We start from the raw sequence: 14,093 nt of genomic DNA, 5'->3' as shown, positions 1-14,093 counted from the left end.
GCTGGGTATGAATATAGCATGTACGAGTATTTTATGTTATGGTATCAGGTATAAAGCTAGTCCTCATCTATTCATAAACCCACACCTCCACATTCTAGCTTTCTAACGAGAGCAACAACGTTTTGGTGGCACACTGTCAAAATGGCAAATTAAGTTTTAAATTGAAAATGGCTTAATCTCAGGAAAAAATTAGTGACAGCCTCACTTCCGTAGGCAAAACAAAAAATAATCTTTCTGCAGGCAAGCATAGCACGAAAACACTTGCTGGAACTCTCATATCCTTTATACATTCTGCTAACTCCATATGTGGCAATTTTCGAGCAATGTCAAATGTTGTTTTCAAAAATTTATTAGATTGAATCCAAAACATGCTGAAAATTGCTAATGCGTGTGCTAAACACCAATATAGGCGATAATGTTGTTGCCCCCCCCCCTCCCTTTTCGGTGTGGAGAAGAATTGGTCTTTGCCAGAAATGGAAAGTCCTCTCACTCTCGCTTGGAGCGAAAATTGAGTCTATGGGTATGTCATGTATGTACTAATATGCAAATTGGCATTAGAGAAATTTCAAAAGAGCCAACACATTTAAGGACTTATAATACAACAACAACAACAAAATATTTGCCAAACGTTAATATAGTTGCCATGTGTAAAATTTTCGAAATTCTTAAAAAATTTGCGTACAGCCCGATTTGTTGCATGAGGCGAAATTTTTGGGAGGGTGGTGTTAGGATAATTTTGATTGCATATGTTAATGTACTGCTAAAAAGGCTTGCCCGGTTCCAAAGATGTTGACTTTACACCAATTTGTTTGGCATTGATTCCGAGCCAGAGAAGAGAAGAATTGCACTAAGGATACATTTAAATTGCAATTCTCATTTATATTTGAGATTTGCGCACTTGTTACTGCGAAACTAATTTAAATTTATTAGTTTTTTTTTATTCTTTCATCATGTGGTATTAAAGTGCTTTAAAAACGTGTTATTCACAATTTAAATTTCTCAATTCATACTCGACTTCAAGTATAAATTATGCAAAGTTTTATATAAGAATTGGGTATTTCCAAACCATGCATTCTTCTTCATGTGTCCAAAAGAAGTGCCCTCTCATTTTATTTTGGAAGTAAGGGAATAAAAAAGTCAATACTAAGTCAGGACTATACGGCGGATGACCCATAAATTACTCAAAAATTCAGTTGTTTCAGCCGATGTGTGAGAACTTGCATGATCGTGGTTAAGAGTGATCCGACTTCGGCGGTTGGTTTTCTTGACTTCTTGGAAAACAAATGACCAACTGTGCGGCAGGGCCAGTTTTTCCGAAAAAGCAGGTGATTTGCTTCAAAGTGATTCGGACGCGAGCAATCTTTTGTTGTATTTGGCTCATTTTGAAATACCCATAGAGTCGGCTGCTGTTTACCACGATTCACACCTGTCACGATGTCATAGACGTGTTTTGAAGCAACTCGAAGCATTTCGTTCGACCACTCGACACCAGTGATATTATCTTCATTGGCTCAGTTTTTCCGAGACAACTTGTCCGTTAGGTTATGTTAGGTGGCAACCCGATGTATCAGGCTCACTTAGACTATTCAGTCCATTGTGATACCACATTGGTGAACTTATCTCTTATCACTGAGTGCTGCCCGATTCCAAGTTAAGCTCAATGACAAGGAACCTCCTTTTTATAGCCGATTCCGAACGGCGTTCCACATTGCAGTGAAACCACTTAGAGAAGTTTTGAAACCCTCAGAAATGTCACCAGCATTTCTGAGGTGGGATAATCCACCGCTGAAAAACTTTTTGGTGTTCGGTCGAAGCAGGAATCGAACCCACGACCTTGTGTATGCAAGGCGGGCATGGTAACCATTGCACTACGGTGGCTCCCTAAAACTACCGAAAATTTAAAGTCTTGTCCGTTGGACCCGTTGTAAAATTTCTGTTACACTTGCTCTGCATTGTTGTTCACCAGAATATTGACACATTTATCAGAATTGGCCTTATTATGCTATCATATATCCAGTGCGTAATCTTTGGTTTAAAGTCCACCGTTCTTAGGTGCAGTGTTTATCAGTTCTCTCTTTCTTAGTTCTCTCACTTCTAATTCAGATTCCTGTCTAAGGTTAGATTAGGATATGGCAGCTCGATATATCAGGTTCACTTAGACTATTCAGTTCATTGTGATACCACAGTGGTGAACATCTCCCTTACAACTGAGTGCTGCCCGATTCTATGTTTAAATCAATGACAAGGGATCTTCTTTTTATAATCGAGTCCGAATGATCAAAATTTCACACCGATTTACTTGATATTGTGCACAGGGAATGGAAGTAACATTTTTACTATGCATGCCATTTAGTAGAAATTGGTTTAGATTTAGATATAGCTGTCATATATATCTTTCGTCCGATATGCACTTATATGGCCAGAGGCGAAAATTTCACTCCGATTTACTTAAAGTTTTGCACAAAGAGTAGAATTAACGTTCTTCCTACACCCAAAGAAAAAGTACTTTCCTCAGGAACGAACTTTTAGACAAACTAAATTCCCCTTTCTTACAAAGTATTTTCTTTTAGACCAAATAAAGCCAAATTTATGATATGCGATTCAACGATTGTCCCCACTTCCTTTTATTTGCCTTTAAAGAAAATTCTTTAGCATCAAAAGAAAACTTTGCTTGTCTAAAACATCGTTCCTCAGTGTATGCATGTCAAAGTTGCTCAAGATCTGTTCAGATTTAGATATAACTCCCATATATATTTGAGATATATGATGACCACGGAGGCCCCATATACATATGATCTTCCGATTATAGTAAATATGGCTAATAAAGGGTGATTCTTTTGAGGTTAGGATTTTCATGCATTAGTATTTGACAGATCACGTGGGATTTCAGACATGGTGTCAAAGAGAAAGATGCTCAGTATGCTTTGACATTTCATCATGAATAGACGAACGATCTGCCACAACGTCGAATTTTCAGTGAATGGGCCCTAGAAAAGTTGGCAGAAAATCCGCTTTTTTATCGACAAATTTTGTTCAGCGATGAGGCTCATTTCTGGTTGAATGGCTACGTAAATAAGCAAAATTGCCGCATTTGGAGTGAAGAGCAACCAGAAGCCGTTCAAGAACTGCCCATGCATCCCGAAAAATGCACTGTTTGGTGTGGTTTGTACGCTGGTGGAATCATTGGACCGTATTTTTTCAAAGATGCTGTTGGACGCAACGTTACGGTGAATGGCGATCGCTATCGTTCGATGCTAACAAACTTTTTGTTGCCAAAAATGGAAGAACTGAACTTGGTTGACATGTGGTTTCAACAAGATGGCGCTACATGCAACACTGCTCGCGATTCTATGGCCATTTTGAGGGAAAACTTCGGAGAACAATTCATCTCAAGAAATGGACCGGTAAGTTGGCCACCAAGATCATGCGATTTGACGCCTTTAGACTATTTTTTGTGGGGCTACGTCAAGTCTAAAGTCTACAGAAATAAGCCAGCAACTATTCCAGCTTTGGAAGACAACATTTCCGAAGAAATTCGGGCTATTCCGGCCGAAATGCTCGAAAAAGTTGCCCAAAATTGGACTTTCCGAATGGACCACCTAAGACGCAGCCGCGGTCAACATTTAAATGAAATTATCTTCAAAAAGTAAATGTCATGGACCAATCTAACGTTTCAAATAAAGAACCGATGAGATTTTGCAAATTTTATGCGTTTTTTTTTTAAAAAAGTTATCAAGCTCTTAACAAATCACCCTTTATACCCATATTTTCCTTGTAAAATCACCACTGCTAAGTAGGAAAAAATGACTCAAATTTTCCTACACCCTTATTCGTACGCATCGGCCGATAAATCATAAATGCAGATTTGCAGATTTATGTAATTTAAATTTATCCAATATTTTGTCCGTCCCGGTCATTAATCAATTTAAATTTTGAGTCTAGAGATTTGGTGAAAGTTTAAAAAATTGTTTTCAAATCGTTTCATATTTAAATATTTGTATTTGGGAATATACAACTTTATATAGCTCCCAACAAATTTGAAGGTGGTATCAAAAATGTTGGTGTATATAGTGGTGAAGGGTCTACCGACTTTAGACTTTCGGTAGACCCTACCGATTTTAGGCTTTCTTTACTTGTTTTAGAATGGATTTGGCATGTTCTTCGACGAAATTAAGTAATTTGTACCCTTTTATTAATTTTTACCCTATTTTTATCACATTTGAAACAAACAAAAATTACTCATTAAAATATGAAAATAGCGAGTTATAAAATTATAAGAACTTTCCATGTAGTTAAAATAAACAAAGAGGACATTTTGGGAAGTGTGCCTTTAGAATAACTTCCATTTTTTCTTCATTAATTAATCAAATCTTCAATTCTCCACTTCTTTGGCTCGGAATCAATACCAAAATCGTTAGTGTATTAACAAAATCTTTGGAAGTGGTCATGATTTTTGTCTGTGTATATAAATCATTATAATTATGTTTATGTTGGCATGGCCAAATTTTTTATTATAGATAGAGGGTAAATCCCTCTTGATTCTATTTATTAAAATGTTTGACTTTGGAGCAATTAATTTTGTAATTGAATGTTTTTTTTTCAAATCCAATTAAGATTTTAATTGCAAAAGTATTGGTGATATTAATTTCTGGTTACAGAAGATTTTATAAACTCCAACGTTGCCAAGAATAGTTATATCTCTACTGAAAATATGTCATATTTTCAGTGGAAACTGGGATAGTTTAAAGAAAATACATAACCGCTAATTTATATTAACATCTCCTTCGATCCAGCATCCTAGATATCTCTACTCTTAATCCAGTATAAACTTGTCAATACCAATTTAAGTATAACCAATTTAACAAATAGGAAAAACTTTCATAGTCCCTCTTTTGTCAATAATCCAATTACGTTAATATCAATAAATTTCAAAATTCAGCATATCTATCTAACCTATGTATAGAGCAGGTGTTAGAAATCTGCACAAGAACTTTCGGTTTCGCCATAGCATGCCATGCCATGCCATACCATGCCACGTTTGCATGCATATCAAGTAAATAATTTAATTATGCGTTGAATCGGATCTCGGAATTCTCACCGTGGGATTGCGTGTTTATGTGTATTGGGATGTCGATGCGTGCATAAGTGTTAGTTCAGTGCACAAAACCTAATTTTTACACCCATTGTTCACACCCGCACTGTATACACACCGACACTCTCTCTCACTCTCACTTTAGAAAATACACTCCTCACATGATAGGTTGATACGACTACATGCGTAATTAAGCTGACTTCCTTCCGGCTTATGGAAATCCGGATAAAATAAGTTTTTCGTTAAAGTCCTGCATAATTTCCATATAAAATCATATGAAAACTTTTTTGTGTCCTTGTTTAGAAAATTGGAATTGATTGACATTTTTGGGTAAAAGAAAACTATAACAAAAAAAAAACAACAAATCTCCTACATTCAGGTATATGACTTGAAACTATACCAAGATGTCATATCGTATGAATTTAATGGTATGCACATATTCCAATAAAAACATGGAGATGTATGATTGGTTGTGTGTGTGTGTGTAGTATGATGGAATTATGAACAGACGTTCATCTCTATTCTACTTTCGAAAGGGAACGTATGGTTATGTAAATAAGTTTTAAAGGAATTTGAATAGTGTTAAGACTTTATTCGTTCCTTTATTTGGCGTGGGAAAAGATCGCACTGTCGCGATGTGACATCTGTAATAGAGAGTTTTGGAAGCACACTTTTCCCATTTGCACATTTCAAAATCTGCGGAAAGAGTTTTTTAATCCAATATCAATAAATAAAAATATGACAAGTACAAAGTTAATCGAAACTAATTTTCGGTGACAGTAGGTACACTGGAAAAATATTGTTGTGAGTACAAATTTTGCTCTTAGAACTAGAGAATTCGATGCAGAAAAGGCTTAAAATAAAAGAAAATACTATCCTATTGACCTGATGTCGGAAAAATTCTTCACTAAATATTATTGACTTTGCTATGAACATAAGACGTATTTAATAATAGGAGACGTCTTTCTATATTTTATCTGAAAGACACCGTTTACGTGAAACATGGCAATTTATACCAGCTTTGTTTTGAATTTGGAAACTTAAATTGTGGTTAATAAGGTATTAAAAAGGACTATAATTCCACTTAATTATTTTTTTATGTTTATTTTTCGAGTAACTTTTCAAAGGGTACAATAGGTAAAAACCCTTCCTATCAAACCTTATTAATAATCAACATAGTTAGAAAAACGAAAATGTATAAATTCTATTTTCTAAATGCTTGATACAAACAGGGCGGTTGATATGTAATACAACAAAGTAAAGCCCTATATTATTTCCATTTTTATGCATTGAACATCTATATGAAACAGCTCTCAGCAAAAAAAATAATAACATTTCGTTTTTAAAGCATCCCCGGATCCTCCATAAATTTTGTCCCACTTCCGATCAAGTTCTTTTGGACAAGTCTTAGAAAATACGATATTTGGCTGTTTAAAGTCAAACTTTAAATTTTGGACAATTTAATAACGTAAAAAATTAATAGAAAATCAACAAAAATGAAATCAAAAACAAGTATATACGACCGTAAGTTCGGCCAGGCCGAAGCTTATGTACCCTCCACCATGGATTGCGTAGAAACTTCTTCAAAACACTGCCATCCACAATCGAATTACTTAAGTTGCGGTAACGCTTGCCAATAGCAGGGTATCTTAAAACCTTCTAACACCGTCTTCTGAATTGTATGTAAGTTCATACATGGTATATATTAAATCAAAAAAGATCGATTAAATACGTATATAATTCAGTTTGACAAATTTTTCCATAGAAATAAAATTTTAACAAAATTTTCTATAGAAATAAAATTTTCAAAAAATTTTCTATGGAAATAAAATTTTCAAAAAATTTTCTATAGAAATAAAGTTTTGACAAAATTTTCTATAGAAATGAAATTTTAACAAAATTTTCTATAGAAATAAAATTTTGACAAAATTTTCTATAGAAATAAAATTTTAGTAGATTTTTGGCTCGAGTGGCAACTATGATTATGAAGCGATATGGACCAATTTCAACCGGATTGGATGAAATTTGCTTCTCTTAGAGACTCTGCAAACCAAATCTGGGGATCGGTTTATATGGGGGCTATATATAATTATGAACCGATGTGGGCCAATTATTCCATGGTTATTATGGACCATATACCAACATCATGTACCAAATTTCAGGCGGATCGGATGAAATTTGTTTCTCTTTGAGGCTCCGCAAGCCAAATCCGGGGATCAGTTTATAAGGGGCTATATATAATTATGGACCGATGTAGACCAACTTTATCATGGTTTTCAGAGACCATATACGATCACTATGTAGCAAATTTCAGCCGGGTCGGATGAAATTTGCTTCTCTTAGACACTTCGCAAGCCAAATCTGGGGATCGGTTTATATGGGGGCTATATATAATTATGAACCGATGTGGGCCAATTATTCCATGGTTATTATGGACCATATACCAATATCATGAACCAAATCCGGGGATCGGTTTATATGGGGGCTATATATAATTATGGACCGATGTAGACCAATTTTAGCATGGCTTTTAGAGACCATATACGAACAATATGTACCAAATTTCAGCCGGGTCGGATGAAATTTGCTTCTCTTAGAGACTCCGCAAGCCAAATCTGGGGATCGGTTTATAAGGGGGCTATATATAATTATGGACCGATGTGGGCAAATTTTGGCTTGGTTGTTAAAGACCATATACCAACATCATGTACCAAATTTCAGCAAGATCGGATGAAATTTGCTTCTCTTTGAGGCTCCGCAAGCCAAATCTGGGGATCGGTTTATATGGGGGCTATATATAATTATGGACCGATATGGACCAACTTTTGCATGGCTGTTAGAGACCATATACCAACACCATGTACCAAATCGGATGAAATATGCTTCATTTCCGAAGCTCCGAAAGCCAAATCTGAGGGTCCGTTTATATGAGGGCTATATAAAAAAGTGGGCCGATATGGAACTACTTGTGCCAAGATCGACTCAGAATTTCACCACGACCCAGTATATATATACTTTATGGGATCTTAGAGCAATATTTCGATGTGTTACAAACGGAATGACAAAGTTAATATACCCCCCCATCCTATGGTGGAGGGTGTAATAAAAAAACATATGTTAGGTTATGGAGGATGACACAAATCCGAGCTAGCGGATTTGTGTCCACTTAGACCATAGTTGATCCATTGCGGTTCCTCAAACTTCTTTCCATCTTCCTCTTCGAGTGTGTCTCACTCCGGCCGGAATACAACGATTACAACGACCTTCCAATTTTTTGATACCATTTTGGTAGTACTCCTTCGGTTTTGCCTCAAAATATGCCTCAGTTTCGGCGATCACCTCTTCATTTCAGCCAAATGTTTTCCCTGCGAGCATCCTTTTGAGGTCTGAGAACAAGAAAAAGGTCGATTTCGACCTTCAAACGCCCCAATAACACCATATAATAGACACTGTTGATGGTTTTTACCTTCTCAAGATAATCGATAAAAATTATTCCATGCGCATCCCAAAAAACAGAGGCCATTACTTTGCCAACGGACTTTTGAGTCTTTCCACGCTTCGGAGACGATTCACCGGTCGCTGTCCACTCAGCCGACTGTCGATTGGACTCAGGAGTGTAGTGATGGAGTCATGTTTCATCCATTGTCACATATCGACGGAAAACCTCGGATGTATTACGAGTTAACAGCTGCAAACACCGCTCAGAATCATCAACACGTTGTTTTTGGTCAAATGTGAGCTCGCGCGGCACCCATTTTGCACAGAGCTTCCGCATATCCAAATATTGATGAATGATATGACCAACACGTTCCTTTGATATCTTTAAGGCCTCCGCTATCTCGATCAAACACGAAATTCCTTTTTTCCATTTTTTTCACAATAAAAAAAGGTGCTTCACAAAAGACGCTCTATCTCACAAACTAATTGACTTACAGGCGTCAAATTTTGACACGAACCATTTGAAGGTTGGTACTATATAAAAATAATATGCATTTAATACTAGCGACGCCATAAGATAAAGTTAAGCCTCCAACTTCTATAAAGATCGACCAATTTTCCCAAGTATTGTCCAAAAGCCAGCAATTCACCGGCTCCTATCTTGGCGAGATATAGCCCATTTCCTTGTAAAATCGCCACTGCTAACATAAGTCGGAAAAATTGTAAGAGTATCTTAAATGTACCTAAATCTCTAATTCGTATGTATCTCCCGATAAATCATAAATGCGCATTTGCAAAATTACATTTAAAAACATTTCCCATTTTTTCGTTAATATTCTGCTCAATCCGTGGGCATTAGCTCCTAAATTTAAAGTCTAGAGATTTTGTAGAAGTGTAGAAAATGGTTTTCAAATCGGTTCATAGTCGGCCCTGCCCGACTTTAGACGTTACGGTGTTAAGTGATTTTATTATTCAAAAGCAAAAAATATCAAAAAAAAGTATCAATTTTCAGAATCATTTTAGATTTAGTTAAATTTGCTACCTTTGGCACGATTTATAGCCTATAAACGACCGACAAAGCCATCACATGCTGCACGAAATTTGAGCCGGCTTCCGGCGAAGAGCCATCTTGAAAATTTCGATACCTTAGTGTCAACTGTACTCTACAAAATGCCCATGGCACAAAAGTACAACGCATAGAAATTCGGAAATTTTGGGGGCCATTGCTGTGAGAAATTTCATTTGGCGAGTCCTATAGGAATGTACATGATCTGCGGCCCAAATGTTTAGGAACTTTTCACTATAATATTCGGCTTTTATGTTAATGGTCGATGAACAACAGCGGGAGCGACCGGTCGTTACTGTGGCCCATAAAATTACAATCGGCGACGCTTGAGTATGGGTAGCAAATCGAGAAAGGTGTAAATTTTCGGCTAGCCTCTTTGGCATAAAACCCGATCATATATCAATTTAGAATGACCTTTCATCGGAGAAAACCATATTCGGTTTTCGATGAACAACAGCGGGAGTGACCGGTCGTTACAGCGGCCGATAAAATTACAATTGGCGACGCTTGAGTATGGGTAGCAAATCGAGAATGGTGTAAATTTTCGGCTAGCCTCTTTGGCATATAAACCCGATCATATATCAATTTGGAATGACCTTTCATCGGAGAAAACCATATTCGGTAACTGGCCACTTTAACTTTTTAGTCCAAGCTCGGTTTTAAATATGTGTTGCGCTATGTTCAACTCACGAGCAATTTCAATGGATTTCAATAAAATATGGCCTTAACTTTTCGGATCATTTCTGGTGTTGTTACCATTTTTCGTTCACTTCCTGCACACTGACAGTATCACTGTAACGAGCAATGGTACAAGAAACAAATAATTTATTTACACTTAAACGCTGGAGTACTCTAACCATAGGCACTTGTGACCAAATACAAAGCAATCACACTATCACGCTTAGGTTAGGTTAGGTTAGGTGGCAGCCCGATGTATCAGGCTCACTTAGACTATTCAGTCCATTGTGATACCACATTGGTGAACTTCTTATCACTGAGTGCTGCCCGATTCCATGTTAAGCTCAATGACAAGGGACCTCCTTTTTATAGCCGAGTCCGAACGGCGTTCCACATTGCAGTGCAACCACTTAGAGAAGCTTTGAAACCCTCAGAAATGTCACCAGCATTACTGAGGTGGGATAATCCACCGCTGAAAAACTATTTGGTGTTCGGTCGAAGCAGGAATCGAAACCACGACCTTGTGTATGCAAGGCGGGCATGCTAACCATTGCACCACGGTGGCTCCCAACTATCATGCTTAAATTCTATCAGAATTACTTCATTTCTGAATTCAATAGATTAAAATCCTTTTGTAAGCCTGTAAACAATAAAATGAACTGTCACTGGAGTAAATCTGTCACCTGTCAAGCGAGTGGTTCACAAATTATAGCAACCTGAATCTGGTTTTACATATCAGCTGCACTATATTTATTTTCTATGGTCTGAAGTCGATATTTCATTGTGGTACAAATTAAATGACAAACCTATTACAACTCCCAACCAATAAGGGAGGATATAAAAAAGGAAAAGCCTTCACCTTCAAAAAATCGCTTCTGTAACATTTTGCTTCAAGTATATATATTCAGGATTGGTCCAAACAAAATATTGTTTGTATTGTTCAAACATATTATGTTTTACCTTAGGGCATACACTGGTAGAAAAAATTTTAATGAAATTTTCTTTATGTGGACATATTTTTAAGTATATACGGCCGTAAGTTCGGCCAGGCCGAAGCTTATGTACCCTCCATCATGGGTTGCGTAGAAACTTCTTCTAAACACTGTCATCCACAATCGAATTACTTAAGTTGCGGTAACGCTTGCCGATGGCAAGGTATCTTAAAATCTCCTAACACCATCTTCTAAATTGTATGTCCATACGTGGTATATATTAAATCAAACAAGTATATACGGCCGTAAGTTCGGCCAGGCCGAAGCTTATGTACCCTCCATCATGGGTTGCGTAGAAACTTCTTCTAAACACTGCCATCCACAATCGAATTACTTAAGTTGCGGTAACGCTTGCCGATGGCAAGGTATCTTAAAATCTCCTAACACCATCTTCTAAATTGTATGTCCATACGTGGTATATATTAAATCAAAAAAGATCGATCCAATACGTATATAATTCAGTTTGACAAAGTAGACATAAAATTTTGACAAAATTTTCTACAGAAAGAAAATATTAAAAAATTTTCTATGGAAATAAAATTTTCACAAAATTTTCTATAGAAATAAAAATTTTGAGAAAATTTTCTATAGAAAGAAAATGTTGACAAAAATTTCTACAGAAATAAAATTTTAACAAAATTTTCTATAGAAATAAACTTTTGACAAAATTTTCTATAGAAATAAAATCTTGGTCGATTATTTTTGGCTCGAGTGGCAACTATGATTATGAACCGAATAAAATTTGAACAAAATTTTCTATAGAAATAAAATTTTGACAAAATTTTCTATAGAAATAAAATTTTGGTAGATTATTTTTGGCTCTAGTGGCAACCATGATTATGAACCGATATGGACCAATTTTTGTGTGATTGGACCAATTTTGGTATGGTTGTTAGTGACCATATACTAACACCACGTTCCTACTTTGAACCGGATTGGATGAATTTTGCTCTTCCAAGAGGCTGCGGAGGTCAAATTTGGAGAAGGATTTATATGGGGGCTATATATAATTATGGACCGATATGGACCATGTTCCAAATTACAACCGGATTGGATGAAATTTGCTTCTCTTGGAGACTTCGCAAGCCAAATCTGGGGATCGGTTTATATGGGGGCTATATATAATTATGAACCGATGTGGACCAATTTTTGCACGGTTGTTAGAGACCATATACCAATATCATGTACCAAATTTCAGGCGGATCGGATAAAATTTGCTTCTCTTTGAGGCTCCGCAACCCAAATCTGGGGATCGGTTTATATGGGCGCTATATATAATTATGGACCGATGTGGACCAATTTTTGCACGGTTGTTAGAGACCATATACCAACATCATGTACCAAATTTCAGCCGGATCGGATGAAATTTGCTTCTCTTTGAGGCTCCGCAAGCCAAAATCTGGGGATCGGTTTATATGGGGGCTATATATAATTATGGACCAATGTGGACCAATTTTTGCATGATTGTTAGAGACCATATACCAACACCATGTACCAAATTTCAGCCGGATCGGATGAAATTTTCTTCTCTTAGAGGCTCCACTAGTCAAATCTGGGGATCGGTTTATATGGGGGCTATATATAATTAAGGACCGATATGGACCAATTTTTGCATGGTTGTTAGAGACCATATACCAACATCATGCACCAAATTTCAGCCGCATCGGATGAAATTTTCTTCTCTTTGAGGCTCCGCAAGCCAAATCTGGGGATCGGTTTATATGGGGGCTATATATAATTATGGACCGATGGGAACCAATTTTTGCATGGGTGTTAGACACCATATACCAACACCATGTACCAAATTTCAGCCGGATCGGATGAAATGTGCTTCTCTTTTAGGCTCCGCAAGCCAAATCTGGGGATCGGTTTATATGGGGGCTATATATAATTAAGGACCGATATGGACCAATTTTTGCATGGTTGTTAGAGACCATATACCAACATCATGCACCAAATTTCAGCCGGATCGGATGAAATTTTCTTCTCTTTGAGGCTCCGCAAGCCAAATCTGGGGATCGGTTTATATGGGGGCTATATATAATTATGGACCGATGGGAACCAATTTTTGCATGGGTGTTAGACACCATATACCAACACCATGTACCAAATTTCAGCCGGATCGGATGAAATGTGCTTCTCTTTTAGGCTCCGCAAGCCAAATCTGGGGATCGGTTTATATGGGGGCTATATATAATTATGGACCGATGTGAACCAATTTTTGCATGGTTGTTAGAGACCATATACCAACACCATATATCAAATTTCAGCCGGATCGGATGAAATATGCTTCTGTTAGAGGCTCCACAAACCAAATCTGGGGATCGGTTTATATGGGGGCTATATATAGTTATGGACCGATGTGGACCAATTTTTGCATGGTTGTTAGAGATCATATACCAACACCATATACCAAATTTCAGCCGGATCGGATGAAATATGCTTCTTTTAGAGGCTCCACAAGCCAAATCTGAGGGTCCCTTTATATGGGGGCTATACGTAAAAGTGGACCGATATGGCCCATTTTCAATACCATCCGACCTACATCGATAACAACTACTTGTGCCAAGTTTCAAGTTGATAGCTTGTTTCGTTCGGAAGTTAGCGTGATTTCAACAGACGGACGGACGGACGGACATGCTTAGATCGACTCAGAATTTCACCACGACCCAGAATATATATACTTTATGGGGTCTTAGAGCAATATTTCGATGTGTTACAAACGGAATGACAAAGTTAATATACCCCCATCCTATGATGGAGGGTATAAAAACAGAAAAAACCATTACATCATTCACTCGCAGTACCATCTATTAAAAGACATCCT

The 14,093-nt window shown here is 37.0% G+C and overlaps 1 protein-coding gene across 1 annotated transcript in view; it reads left to right on the top strand.

Moving 5' to 3' along the window:
• The window catches only part of dpr14 (defective proboscis extension response 14), a 206,463-nt gene that overhangs the window by 125,659 nt on the left and 66,711 nt on the right, over positions 1-14,093 (top strand). The window lies entirely within an intron of this gene.

This window comes from Haematobia irritans, chromosome 3, assembly GCF_050003625.1.
Source record: "Haematobia irritans isolate KBUSLIRL chromosome 3, ASM5000362v1, whole genome shotgun sequence".
NCBI lineage: Eukaryota > Metazoa > Arthropoda > Insecta > Diptera > Muscidae > Haematobia > Haematobia irritans.
The sequence above is the reverse complement of the archived record's forward strand: the minus strand, read 5'-3'. Positions and strand labels throughout refer to the sequence as shown.